The 14,864-nt window shown below is 44.4% G+C and overlaps 2 long non-coding RNA genes across 3 annotated transcripts in view; one reads left to right on the forward strand and one right to left on the reverse strand.

Moving 5' to 3' along the window:
* Positions 1 to 14,864, reverse strand: part of LOC309366014 — a 343,316-nt gene that overhangs the window by 227,483 nt on the left and 100,969 nt on the right. The window lies entirely within an intron of this gene.
* Positions 2,328 to 5,644, forward strand: LOC309366023. 2 transcript variants are annotated; one of them, XR_014166411.1, is made up of 3 exons: positions 2,328 to 3,875; positions 4,171 to 4,304; positions 4,940 to 5,644. It is a non-coding gene; the product is annotated as an uncharacterized lncRNA (long non-coding RNA). The 2 variants fall into 2 exon arrangements; XR_014166412.1 differs by lacking the exon at positions 4,940 to 5,644 and having other exon boundaries at positions 4,171 to 4,367.

Genomic DNA, 14,864 nt, shown 5'->3' on the forward strand with positions numbered 1-14,864 from the left:
CTTTGACTGTGTTTTGTTGCAGGCAGACAGAGCATAAATCCTTGGGGTGGGGGGAATAAAGAACCTTCACAACATATACACAAAACTCCAGTTTTGTACTAAGTGTGAATTAATCTGGAACAACCAACACCTCCTGGTTTGATACTCATGCTCTCTTTCCCCCCCTGTATAAGGCTTTTTGCATGCAGCTCCTGGACAATGTCTTGCAGGCAGGACTGCATTTTGGGACTCACACACAAGTCCCAGTGCAGAAGCTTGCTCACGGAAACAATGCTTAATCATCACAAAAGCAACCTATTAGTTAAGATCACCCCCATCTCTAGCAAAATCTGGAGTTCCCATCATAATAGCCAGGGTGGGAAGGATTTTGAACAGCAGGGAAACCAGAACAGCCCAGAGCTGAATATATAATGTAGCCTTATATTGTGTTAGGCCATTTATAGACTATTATTCTTTCATGGGTGGGTTTTAATCACATACCAGCAAACTTAGATTGTGCAATTAAAGTGGATATGGGGCTCTTATAAAAACCAACCCACTCCCCCATCACACAAAAAAATAAAATCAGATGTTTTGTAAAGTGACAGGAAAATGCAATGGGAAGTATGAGCTAGCAATTGCTTGCTATATAACCTGTTACTTGCCTGCAGACAAATCAGAATGAATCACCAATAAACAGTGGAAGTTTTTTAACCCTCCTGTAAACACATCAGGATAGATGATCAACAAACAGGTCACCTGCAATCAGCCTTAGATAGTTACAAATTAGATTGTTACAACTTAGTTACAAGAAAGGAGATTCTGACTAACCATTAGGAATAAGTTTTGGACAGTAAAAATTGTCTCCCTCGGGAGGTGGTGGACTCTCCTTCATTGGAGGCTTTTAAGCAGAGGTTGCATAGTCATCTGTCAGGAATGCTATAGTTGAGATTCCTGCATTGCCGGAGGTTGGAGTAGATGACACTGGAGATCCCTATGAATTTGCCTGTCTCGTCCAGCATTGCCTATTCTGGCTAGCAGTGGCTGTGGTCTACAGGATCTTAGACACAGGCCCATAGCCAGCCTAGAAGTTTCGCATGGGGGGCACAAGAAAAGGTAGAGGGCAGTTTACCCCTATATATACATTAATGTTTTTCTTGTGTTCATTAAGTCTATAATAACGACGAAAATGATAATAATGGTCTTTATTACCGCTACTCTCACAGGCCCTGTGGCAACAGTAGGTCAGGTCAGGAGGGAATGATTTCGAGGGTTGCCAGAGCACATCCTCCCCCTTACCCTCTGTACATCACCTCTTTCCTTCAAGTTGTTGCATGGGTGAGCTTCTAAGCAAGAAAAACCCACAATGATTTTTGGTCTTAGAATTCTCTATTTCATTGGCAGGGACTCTAGTCCAAGGTGCCAGGCCAGAGAGGCCTTTCTCTGCCCTGCTGCCCAAGTTCCTTTCAATTGGAAATGTAAAGGGCTGCAATCTGGGGCCATCTGTACACAACACATGTGGACTGCTGCAAAGCGCTGGGCTCTCACAGCCAATTCTGCAACATCTGAAAACAAAAGCAATCCAAGCCCACCTAGGAGCCAAGACTCTCTGGGTTCTAGTAGGAGATCAATGACCAACTTCCCCCTGTGCTTTTCACCAAGAATTGACTCTCTGCCAACATTCTGTGCTCGAAAGTAACAAAACCAGCACGTGCAATGCGTCCCAGAGACTTCTCAGCTACAACCTATGGTGAAATATTGAATGCCGGCAATAAACACAGTGTTAGAATGTGGGTCTATGAAGTCAGACTTCTATTGGCCCTTACCCAGGGAAGGAAAAGGGATCTAAACAATTAAATCCCTTCATCGTAGTTTCTAAGCAGTTGTTTCTTTTGCATTTTGCTGCGTGAGAATACCACACTTGCTTCCACAGACTGCAATCATAGAGCCACTTAACTGGGAAGAAACCCCATTAAGCTCAATGGGATTTGCTTGCAAATGATCAGCAACTCAAGTGTGATGTCAGTGTGAGATTTGTTAGTTCATTAAGAATAAGCATGGACAAACCTATCAATTTTACATCCTCATTTTGCCAACTTTAAGCCCAATTCTCCATATTTCCACACCAGTTTGCAGGAAAGAGAGAGAAAAAGAAAGAAAGATACCAGCATTTTAGTGCAAATTCCTCCTAATAGACACATGTTTGTATGCATTTTGCCTAATATATACATTTTTATACTTTAGACTTTCTTCAGTCATGTTTTATTTGATGTTTTAAAGTGTAAACCGTTTTGAGATTTTTTCTTAAAAATATAAATGAATATAGAAATGAATAATATTTTTTGCAAATCATTTTTTAATAATATAATGCATTTTTTAAATGTTACTTTCACTGAAATATGTCTTTTTACACACATGCTACCCTAGTACATGCATTTTTGTACACATTACTTGACCAGAGGAGAACTGTAGTGCAAAATTTCAAAGGATTGCTGTGCTTTGGTTTGCATTTTTTCCCCCAGAAAGGGCGGATTTGGTATGCTTGCCTCTAAATGCAAACTGAATTGAATTTCTTCCCCAACCATAATTAAGAAATGTACACAGCATCCTTCAGCCATAGGCATTTCGAATGGCTTACAAAAGCAAAGCAAGAGCAGCAAGATAAAAGCATACTAATGACAATAACATTGCTTTTTAAATAAAAAAGGTAGAAAACAATAAAATCAGTGGATGAAAATCTACTGAATTCCATGCTGAAAGTTCTGGGTAAATACTCTGCTTTAACTGATGTAAAATTGCTCCCAGTCCCTCATTCTAGACTCTTAACAGATTGGAATCCCCATTTTGTCAGTAAACATGTACTATTTTATGGGTGGATAAAAGTCATTATTTTTAGCACCATTTTTTAGCTGCTGGACAACACAAGTGAGGGGTGGCAATCCATTTTTGTTGGTCTTGTTCATGCTCCCTGGTTTCCCCAGCTCACACTCCTGCATGTAACAATCACCTTTTTATTTAAAGTGCAAGAGGCGTTTAAGAGTGGTTGTAGCTGCAGCCAGTTACATAACTGCTGTTTGCAGCATCTTCAAAACACCCTCGGGCACCCTTCCACAAACACATGGTGGATGGAAAGCCCTCCATATTTCATTCAAAAATGCCAAGTTATAAATTCACGCGGGATGGAGCATGTTCTGTTGGACAGACAGAATGTTCTGGATCGCGGTTTTCTATTTGTACTATTTGGCCAGGGTGTTATGCTTTTTGCAAAGCAGATGTACTGGAACGTGAAATACTGGCGGCCGCCCTCCCCTTTAACTTCAGCTAACGAGAGCGCTTTAAACAGGGGAATAACCCACTTGAATTTACACTTAGAAGCCTTAAATGTCATTTTATTTCACTTAACTACACATTCAGCACAGATCAGCGTTCATTTAGCGTTCCAGTGTCACCATATCAAAAGTTTATGTTTACCAGCTTCGGATTGTCAAAATACTAGTCCCTGGCATAGCATTAGAGAATGGGGTGTTTGTATTGCAAGACATTCTCTGCTTCTGTTTTCCCTGCTGTAAAATGGGAATAGCTGAAATTTACTTCAAAGGCTTATTGTAAGGAATGAAAATTAAAAGGGTAACACCCTTTGCAAATTAATCATGATATATGAATGACATGCCCTAGTAATTAGGACTGTCTCACTTGTGCTTCTTCTGCAAGTTTATCCTCTGCACTCATCATGCTGTTGGACTCACAGCACTGAATTTCTCTGGTCAGGGAAGATCTTCATTGGGAATAAGGGTATTCAGAAATTGTTCCTATATGCAACAACAGCGGCAAGGTTATTATTGGCCCAGGTTTGGAGACAGCAACAATTGCCAACAGTAGAAGAGTGGCAGCAGAAGGTAATGGAATATGCAGAAATAGCCAAATTAACAGGGAAAATTCAACAACAGGTCGATGAAACATTTCAGAAAGAATGGAAAAAAAATTATGTCATATATAAGAAAGATAAGGTGAAACAGTGAAACCAGTAGAACCGAAATAAACCTCATAATGGGAAATACAAAGAATTTTACTGGAAAATAATAACAATAAGAAGTAAAATATATAATGTAACCAATGAAACTAACAGTTGTTGTAAATGAATATAGCCAGACAAGTAAAATTGTATATACAGAAAGATTTATTTGTTTACAGACATTTTATGGACAAATGTGGAAGAAGAAGAACAATATACAAAATGGAGAAAGACAATGCGAAATATTTAGAGACGATATAAAAAAGCCAGAAGAAGGAAGGAGGGAAGTCAGCTCCTAGGAGCAAGCATAAATGTAAAATGTAATGTAATATGTGTATGTATAGTATGTAATTAAAAAAACAATAAAGATTATTCTGGGGGGGGGGAATAAGGATATTCACCAAAAGGCTGCTGTAGAGGTGGCATGCAGGGGCTGCCAAGGAAATGACAGATCTGGCCTCCAAGGTGTGCACCCACAGCAGTGCATTCCTCGGAGGCTAGATTTGCTGCCCCTGTGAATCCTGTTACCTGAGGCAGTGGTCTCACCTTGCTTCATGGGTGGGCCGGCCCTGCTTCCATTCCCCACTGATGTCTCAAACCTTGACACATGGTGCCCTAGCGGGGATTTCGCAAAGGAGATCTCCTGCTATGCTCTGTTGTCCGATGAAAGCCTAGCTTAAGAAGTGCCCAGCTGCATTAGACCCTAAGGCCCATTTATCCATCACCCTTTTTCCATTGCTGCCAGCCAGAGACTTCTGAAAAACGCTTAAGAAGCATTGTAGCCGATAAAACTTTTAAGATTGCCCAATATCGGTTCACCACGCAATATTTCTCAGTTAAGGCAATTCATACATTCAGTGGACTGGTATATATACATCTGTGAACCAGTCATACAAACGTCTTTAAATAATATAAAGTAAGGATTTTATACTCTACTCTTCATTCCAGGAGCTCAGAGGAGTATTTTACCATTCCAAGAAGCCTGCAAGGTAAGTTAAACCAAGTGGCAATGCTTTGCCAGTGGTACCCAAATGTGTTTTATAGCTGGCCAAAGATGTTAATCCCGGTTTTCGAAAAGAATGACTTTGTGGCACATTGGTTGCATACACACCATATATTGAAAGCACCTCCGCCTGCAAGAATCCTAGGAATTTCAGTTTGTTAATAGTACTTAGAATTGTACCTCTGTGAGGGGGAAACTACAGTTCCCATTATTCTTTGGGGTGTGCTTTAAATGTGCTTTAAATATATGGTGTGTGCACAGCTACTCTCTTTCAACAATGCTAATTCAAAGACAACACTTAAGTCCTCAGACATCTTCACGTACATTAACTGCAGTATTCCTTGTTACAGGTAGGTAGCCGTGTAGGTATGCAGTAGTTGAAACAAAATAAATAAAATAAAATTCCTTCCAGTAGCACCTTAGAGACCAACTAAGATAGTTATTGGTATGAGCTTTCGTGTGCATGCACACTTCTTCAGATACACTGAAACAGTATTCCTTGTTACCCCAGGAGGGACGGCAGCTGGCATAGTTCGTGCAATTACCGTATTTTTCGCTTTATAAGACGCACCAGACCACAAGACGCACCTAGTTTTTGGAGGAGGAAAACAAGAAAATAAATATTCTGAATCTCAGAAGCCAGAACAGCAAGAGGGATCGCTGAGCAGTGAAAGCAGCAATCCTTCTTGCTGTTCTGGCTTCTGGGATAGCTGCGCAGCCTGCATTCGCTCCATAAGACGCACGCACATTTCCCCTTACTTTTTAGGAGGGGGAAAGTGAGTCTTATGGAGCAAAAAATACTGTAAATAGGTTTGAGCAATATTCTGTAGAAAAGGTAATTCAAACAAAATGCACCGGACTGTGCAATAGAGGAGCGGGTTCCATTAGAGCTTCTGTCTTCTAAACACTCTTGGAACTGCTCTTTCTTTTTGCAAAAGCCTCGCGTTTTGTTTTTTAGGTGTGTTTTTTTCTTTCCAAGGAAAGCATTCTATAATGTGTCTTGAGAACTTTCACCACCATTGTGGTAACAAGAGGAATAGGAACCAAACCCACACGGCCTCTTTTCTTTTCTTTTTTTAAACTCTCCACAGCTGCCAAATATTTTCTGAGCCAGAAAGATCCAGTCTCAGCAGGCTGGATATATAAACGTGATGAGGGAGGGAGGGAGAGGATCTGGGTTGTTTGGCTTGGCTCTCTCTGCTGTAAAAAAAAAAAAACCAAAACGCCCACATGGAAGCCAGCAGAGAGAAGTTTTCTCCCCTTAAAGAGACAGCACTGGAAACCTATTAAGGGAAGCTGGAAAAGGGATCTGTAAACACATAGCCGACTTTCAGATGATGTCAGTGAACTGAGCCATATTTAGATGGAAGAATTCACATTTCTAAGCATTAATCACAACCCACGCTTCCTCCTAGCTTTGCTCGTGAATGCTGAATATTGGCCTATGCTGGTGCACCACAGATACTTTAGACTACAACTCCCATCAGCCAGGGCAGATGGGAACTGTAGTCATACAATCATAGAATTGTATGTAGAGTTGGAAGGTATTTGAATGGTCTTTTAGTTGAACCCCCTGCATGCAGGAATCTCAGCATCCATGGCAGATGGCCATCCAACCTCTGCTTAAAAACCTCCAAGGAAGGAGAGTCTACAACCTCCCAAGGGAGACTGTTCCCCTGTTGAACAGCTCTTGCCATCAGAAAGTTCTTCTACCACCTTCCGAGGGAGACTGTTCCAATGTCTAAAACATCTTGAGGAGCCCAGGTTGGAGAAAGCTAGCCTAGGTTCGGTTCTGATCATCAACTTCATGTTCCCTGATGAGATCTCTTCAAAATTATTGTTATTCTGCTTTGTGACATTTAAAAGGCTCACCTAGCCACCCAGAGTGGCCGGGAAAACCTAGCCAGATGGGAGGGGTATAAATAATTTGTTGTTGTTGTTGTTGTTACCTAGTCCAGTATCCTCCAGTATTCTCACAGTGGCCAACCAGAGGCCCACAGGAATCCTGCAAGCACAATCTGAGTGCAAGAGCACTCTCCCTGCTTTTGATTCCCAAAATTGAGCCCCGTTCGCATCCTGAATACAACGTAAGGCGCATCTGCGCGTGCACGGGTAGCGTTTTGCCGCTTCCGCCCATGCACATGACGTCATTTTGAGCGTCTGCGTGAGCGGCGAAACCCAGAAGTAACGCGCTCCATTTCTTCCAGGTTGCCGCGGAGCACAACCCGAAAGCCCTCAACCTGAAGCACATTCAACCTGAGGTATGACTGTATTACCTTGGACCAGGGGTCGGCAAAGTTTTACCTGCCTGGGCCGGTCAAGTCCCGTGGAGACCTCTCCGTGAGCTGGATCATGTGTGCACGTGAGCATGCACATGCAATTTCCAGTGTCTTGGCATGTGCAGACATGATTTTCGGCACCACGGAAGTGAGGCCCTGCACCGCGCCGGTTTAGCACAGCAATAGCACACGGGGACTTGCCAAGCAGGTGGCTTGGTTTGGGGGTGTAATGGTTATATGGGGTTGCTCGTGCGTAAGTTGCCGCCACTCCTGGCTAGGTAGCCTGGTTAAACCTTTCCTGGCTGGACAGCCCTTCACTTCGTGGCTGTTCAGTCGCTGGCAGAATCCGTCAGTGGGCGTTTCTTGAACTTCTTCCAGCAAAGAAGTTCTTTGACGCCAAGTCTACGCCTACTTTCCCTGAGCGGAAGTCTTCTGCGCAGGGTGGGTAGCGGAGGACCTGTGCTCTCCCCACTGGTCTCCGGTGAAGACTCCTGGAGCCTTCTCTCCGATTCCCCCATCTGCCCCCCTCCTCCCCTGGTGTTACGCTGATTTTCTTCCCCAGCAGATGAGCTGCCTCTCTCCCTGCTGGGACCCTCTCCGGCATCGCTTGGGAGCCCTCCCTCCGCCTCTGGCTCTGATGGCAGTTCCCTGACAGGGGGCAGCTCGTGGGCCAGTTAAACTGTCCCCATGGGCCGCAGGTTGCTGACCCCTGCCTTGGACAGTACAGATAGAACTTAGCCTTGTCCCCCATCAATTTATCCATTCCTCTTTTAAAGCCATTCAAGTTGGTGGCCATCACTGCCGCCTGGGGCAGCGAGTTTTGTAGTCCAACTATGCCCTTCCTCCTCTCGCCTTCCATTCTGAGCATGCTCTCAAGTGCGCTATGTCATAGTTTTGTCCCACCCCTCGGCTTGACACCCTGTTTAGTTGAACCACCTGCACCACCCTAAATTTGGCGCTGAAAGTAGTTCCTGTAATTTCCAGATGAACAGAACATGAATTAAGTTCTTTTTGTGGTGGAATTCTGGGCAATTTTAAAGTTAATTCAATTTAAATTCAATGATTTTTATACACTGTGCAAGTGTTTTGTTGCACTTTACTCTCTGTTTGATTGTGGCCGTTAGTCACGCTGCTGTTTAAACTTAAATATCATAACTGTTGGGAAGAATAAAACACTGTGTGTTTTGATATTTTATTTGATTTTTTAAGTATCTTTTAAGCCTTTGCAGAGCCGCTGGTAAAATTCTTAAGTCTTGGTGGGGGAAAGTCAAGGACGTGGGTGCCATTCAAACCCCATGATAGAATAGTTTTAAATTTGTCAATAAATTATATGTTTTGTCTCCTGTCACCATTATGTGCTACAGTTTCTCATAGTCCCTTTCTGAGAAAGTTATTTCAGGCACAAAAACCTGCCCTGTATTGTCCTCATTTTTTTTTATTTATTTTTTTGGTGATGTGATTAGTAATTTTTGAAAAATTCTTTTTGAACAGATTAAACTAAAATGTTATTTCTCACAACAGTAACAATGCAGCCAAATAGGTTACAAGAATCCCCGAAAAGATTCAGCACAAGCACGAAAAGAGGCAAAGCCAGGAGAGCGAATTTTCTGAAGACATGTTCTGATTAAAACCAACTGCTCCAAAATGTAATAAAACTCCAGTTCTCCTTGCCAATATATTCATATCAGATCATTCTTTCCCTTCCAATTAAAGGTGTGGCTTTGCTTATAAACAACGTACGTATTTAGCCATAAGGATTCAGAAAAAACTTTCAGTTTTGCCTTTAAATGTCAGCGAAGAAGAAGAAAAAGACACACCGTAGTCGAGCATTACATGGCTGGATTGTCAGCCAAAGTTCAAATATCAGGGGTATAACTTGTGTTATAGTCAATTTCTGCAGTTCAGATATTACTCCTCTCTCCTCTTAAAATGTTGAATATTCGCAGAAAGTACATTTATGTAGCATTTTAGTTTCCTGATGAGGATGAGGTGAACATCAGTGATATCCTGTGCATTTTCTAGTAGTGGCACAGCTCCCTGCTTCTATTCTGGGGGCAGGAATAGTGTTCTATACTTGCAGAACCTCAGAAATCCAGGCACAACATCTGGGACAACAGCATTCAGCCATGTCAACCTGCAATGCTCTTCTATGCCGTCTGTCATCACTAAGCCTCTAGGCAAGCTGATACCTGGTGCTCTTTATCACCTGCCATCATGGAATACTTGGAATTCCATGGGGGTTTTTTATAATTAGTATTAGATTTCTTGCCTCCTTTTCGCCATAAGGCAGTGGCAGATGACATGGCAGGATGGAGACCCTTACCGGACCTCCGGGCAGGTGTGTTACTGGTGTTTACCAGAAGAGGTGAGGTCAGCATGGTGCAAACACTCCAGCAGAGCCAACCCAGCACTCCTAGTGATGCGTTTCCACTGGGCCACCCTCCACGCTGCCTGGACCCTTCCCCTTCTTGGAAACAGCAGCAGCTCACCTGTCAGGAGGTCAGGTAACCACCTCCGCCTCACCATGCCATTTGCCAGGGTTCAGAGCAGTGTGAAACTATTCAGTAACACAGTACAGTGGTACCTCGTGTTAAGTACTTAATTCGTTCCGGAGGTCCGTTCTTAACCTGAAACTGTTCTTAACCTGAAGCACCATTTTAGCTAATGGGGCCTCCTGCTGCCGCTGCACCGCTGGAGCACGATTTCAGTTCTTATCCTGAAGCAAAGTTCTTAACCTGAAGCACTATTTCTGGGTTAGTGGAGTCTGTAACCTGAAGCGTGTGTAACCTGAAGCATATGTAACCTGAAGCGTATGTAATCTGAGGTACCACTGTATTAGAAACCAGTTAAAACAAATCACATTATTTCATTTAGAATATCACAGCATTCAATCATTATTATTATTTTTAAAATTGTTATCTTGTGTTATCTCAGTTTCTGCTGATTCTAGTTTGTGTTCCTTCTTTAACTGATTTTAGAAATGTGTGTTGATGTGTTTTTAAAATGTCGAACGCCGCCGCCGCCCTGTGACCGTATGGCGAGGGGCGATATAGAAAAACCTCAATTTGTTATTAAGAAAAATACATTTAGATGTTCCAAGTTCTGAGAGCAGGCGATATTCACTTTGCTGAAGTTAAGCAGGTCCCAGTCTAGCCAATGCCTGGATCTGAGGTGTCTGAGGATTCCGTGATGGAAGAAGGGGTTGGATGGTAGAACAAATACAACTTTTTTCATTCAAGGATTTCAAGCCTAATTTATCCAAAGGCTCTTAAGGCACTTCCAAAAATTTGTTCTAAATCAATGAAAACAACATCTTGTTTATTGTGGGGGGGGGGTGGAGGGAAGAAGATAATATATTAATCTGGAAAATCCTCCCTAAAAATGTGTTAATAAAGGGCAGGCCAGGAGTTAACTATTAATCATTGCCAGCATCGCCACATATCCTTCCATGCCTCTGCAATGCCCTGTCTGTTGCTCCTGGGGCCTGATTTCACCCTTCAGTTGCACTATTATTTTCTGGAAACTGCCCTGCTCAGTATACAGAAAGCAGCACTTGCACAATTTTTCCAACGAGGGTTTCTTGGCGGTTGTCGTGTTTTTGCATCCTTCCCCCATGTGGCCACCCTCTGGCCTGTGTTTTCTTCAGTCTGGGTGGACTCTGGGGAACGCATGTGCTGTACAGGGTTCTGTCGCTGTGGCATGTTGAGGATTACACAGGGCTAGAGCATGTTTCCTTCCTCCTTCAAGAAAAAAAACAAACCCCTACTCCTCCATACCTTCAAATTCTAGCCATTTTGGCTGAACACTGGATAGCCCATGCAAAATAATGCTTCAATTCAAGGCTGGCAGCGCAAGGGTGAAGTTGCTTCCACCTCCCTCTCGCTCCCTCCTCCTCCCATATCTTCTCCTCCTTTTGCTCTCCCAGCTTGAGCAATCAGAGTCCCTCCCCCCCACCCCCAGTTTCCTGGCCTCCTTCCCAAATCTTCCCTTGCGGTTCTCGCTTGGGGACATTTGTTTGCCACATGCTAAATTGATCTCTCTCCGGAGGCTAAATTAACCCACAGCCACTGACACAGTTTCATAAACACACACACAAAGACAACGAGTCTTGGATTTCAAAAAAACGCTGCAGCCTCGGCTGTTGGATGGAGTCCCTTCCCTACAGCCTAGGAACCTCCCGCATTCCTTTCGTCAGATCGCTAGCAGGAGCGGAGTGAAAAATGCACCCCCTTCCCAATCCCTCTTTCGTTCTGGAGCAAAAGCAGTAGTGAAACCTTGTCTCTGCGACTTTGACCATTTCCCCTGGCTCTGTTTCTGGAATGCTACACTTCCAGTCTTCTTTCTGCCTCCTAATATTTTCTGCCTGCTTCGGAAGAATCTCTGCTGCACAGCAAAGAGCCCTGCTGATTGCAAGAGAAGACTAAAATCTTTTTTCTTTTTTTTTTAGTTATCCTACTAAAGAATTAAAAAGGGACGCGGTGGCACTGTGGTCTGAACCACAGAGCCTAGGGCTTGCTGATCAGAAGGTTGGCGGTTCGAATCCACGCGATGGAGTGAGCTCCTGTTGCTCGGTCCCTGCTCCTGCCAATCTAGCAGTTCAAAAGCACGCAGTGCAAGTAGATAAATAGGTACCACTCCGGTGGGAAGGTAAACGGCGTTTCCGTGCGCTGCTCTGGTTTGCCAGAAGCGGCTTAGTCATGCTGGCCACATGACCCGGAAGCTGTACGCCAGCTCCCTCGGCCAGTAAAGCAAAATGAGTGCCGCAACCCCAGAGTCGTCCACGACTGGACCTAACGGTCAGGGGTCCCTTTACCTTTACTGAAGAATTAGAATGACAATTTTATTATTTATATGCTGCCATCTGACTGGGTTGCCCCAGCCACACTGGACAGCTCCCAACAAAATATTAAAAACCTCAAACATAAAAAACCCTTCCCTGATCAGGGCTGTCTTCAGATGTCTTCTAAAAGTTGTATGGTTCTTTATCTCCTTAACATCTGATGGGAGGGTGTTCCACAGGGCAGGTGCTACCACCGAGAAGTCCCTCTGCCTGGTTCCCTGTAACTTTACTTCTTGCAGTGAGGGAACTGCCAGAAGATCCTTGGAGCTGGACCTCAGTGTCTGGGCTGAATGATGGGGCTGGAGATGCTCCCTCAGGTCTACAGGGCCGAGGCCGTTTAGGACTTCAAAGGTCAGCACCAGCACTGAGTATTTGCCGCAACTGGGCCACAGATGCCAGCTTGTGGGCTTCCCACAGGCATCTGGTTGGCCACTGTGAGAACAGGATCCTGGCCATTGGCCTGATCCAGCAGGCTCTTCTTACAAATGGGCATATAACTCTGAACGTCCGCCTTTGAGATGTACATGAGTGGTCCCCAACTGTGGGCAAAGCACTTCTTATTCCAGGCAGCATCTGGACACAACAGCTGGATTCACATGTTGCCATAAACCAACCAGCTTTTTTCAACCTGATGCCCTCCAGATAGTTTAGACCACAAGGCCCATGCTGACTGGGGCTGAGGTGGAGTTCTAGTCCAAAGATCTGGAGGGCATCAGGTTAGCAAAGGCTGCAATGAACTGTTGTTCACCACCACCAGCAGCCCCAGATGGTGGCTTGCTTCACTCAGATGCCACGATCACTAAGCCAAGAACAAATTCTGGCTTCACAGCATGGTTTGTTTGGAGGGAATCAAACCACAATCCCCAGTTTGGATGTAACACTAAGCCAGGGATTCTTACTCCTGCTTAGGCAATGGGAAGAGCAAAAAAATCATAGAGTTGGAAGAGACCACAAGGACCATCGAGTCCAACCCCCTGCCAAGCAGGAAACACCATCAGAGCACTATAGAATCATAGAATCATAGAGTTGGAAGCAAGAAATAATGTGTTGTTGTTGTTTAGTTGTTCAGTCGTGTCCAACTCTTCGTGGCCCCATGGGCCAGAGCACGCCAGGCACTCCTGTCTTCCACTGCCTCCCGCAGTTTGGTCAGACTCATGCTGGTAGCTTCGAGAACACTGTCCAACCATCTCGTCCTCTGTCGTCCCCTTCTCCTTGTGCCCTCCATCTTTCCCAACATCAAGGTCTTTTCCAGGGAGTCTTCTCTTCTCCTGAGGTGGCCAAAGTCTTAGAGCCTCAGCTTCAGGATCTGTCCTTCCAGTGAGCATTCAGGGCTGATTTCCTTCAGAATGGAGAGGTTTGATCTTCTTGCAGTCCATGGGACTCTCAAGAGTCTCCTCCAGCACCAGAATTCAAAAGCATCCATTCTTTGGCGATCAGCCTTCTTGATGGTCCAGCTCTCACTTCCATACATCACATACATAGCTTTAACTATACGGATCTTGTACCCCTCTCCTTATTCCTTCTATGCTTATGCCTCTGATTCAGAAACCATTTTGCAAACTGTCCAGCAGTGCATTTGAAGAGAGAGTGCAAGAGATCTCAGGTTACATTGCTATCGCCAGCTGACATGCAAGCCCCATGTTCATAAATGATCAACCAGAGCTGTCTTCAAGTTGGTAGAGGTGATGACATCCTAAGCGGCCCCCTCCCCTTTTTTGCTGATTCAGGATAACGACACCCTCTCATGACTAAGAGGAAGAAGCACCGCAGATTTTGCCTGTGTGTGTGTGTGTGTGTGTGTGTGTGCAGGTTCCTTCCATGCACAGAGCGCAAGGCATGGAGGTTTTCTGTAACGGTCGCGGATGTTGTGACATACCTCCAGGGCTAGTATGGGCAATGTTACTGAATCACACCAGGATAAGGAATCTGGGAAATTTACAGCCGACTTGCTCATGGTTGTGTCACTCTTGCAAGGCAAGTACGTGCATTTTGACTGCTCTGCACCCAAGAGGATTCAGGCCGGTTCCTGCTAGAGTCAGCGGCCACCGAAGGATTATCTGTTAACCTCTGCTTTGTACACAAGGGGTGTTTTCACACAGAAGAGGCATGCTCCAGACTCGGTCGAGCCGACCTGGGTGGGTGCCAAGTACAATAAGCAAAAGCAGAGCCATTTGCGCTGTCACCAAAGGACCGCAGCCAAGGATTTGATGGGGCAATTGGAGTAAATGCACAGTGCTTATGCATTTAATTCCATTTATATCCAGCCTTTCTAAAGCCCCAGGCGGCTTACGGAAAAGATTATAGCAACTAAACCACAGAACAGTTTTTTTTTTAAAAAAAACAACAGCCACCAACTGGTAAAACACAAACATAACACACACAACCTCAGTGAAAGTGGCCAAGAAAATGTAATTAACACTCAGTAGCTGAAACTCCCTTCTGGGAATCTGAAAGGACCAGCTCAAAACCTCAATTGGAAGGCAATTCTACTGCCTCAGGGCCATTGCAGCCAAGGTCCTGTTCCTTCCTGCAGAAGCACTGACTGCAAAACACAAAAACTGTTGCAAGGCTCAGATAGGGCAAGGCTGCTTTCAGAGATAAGTTCCAACACACAGCCCCTTCCTCCTCCCTCTGTGCTGTTTCCTAATCTGTGACCTTGCTAAAATCTCAATATAGGCAGCCGTAACGTGCCTTTATTTAAAGTCGCAATAACCCAAATTCTGTGACTCACCCACCCACCAAAGAGTCTGA

Source organism: Podarcis melisellensis (assembly GCF_964234715.1).
Source record: "Podarcis melisellensis genome assembly, chromosome: 3".
NCBI classification, from domain to species: Eukaryota; Metazoa; Chordata; class Lepidosauria; order Squamata; family Lacertidae; genus Podarcis; species Podarcis melisellensis.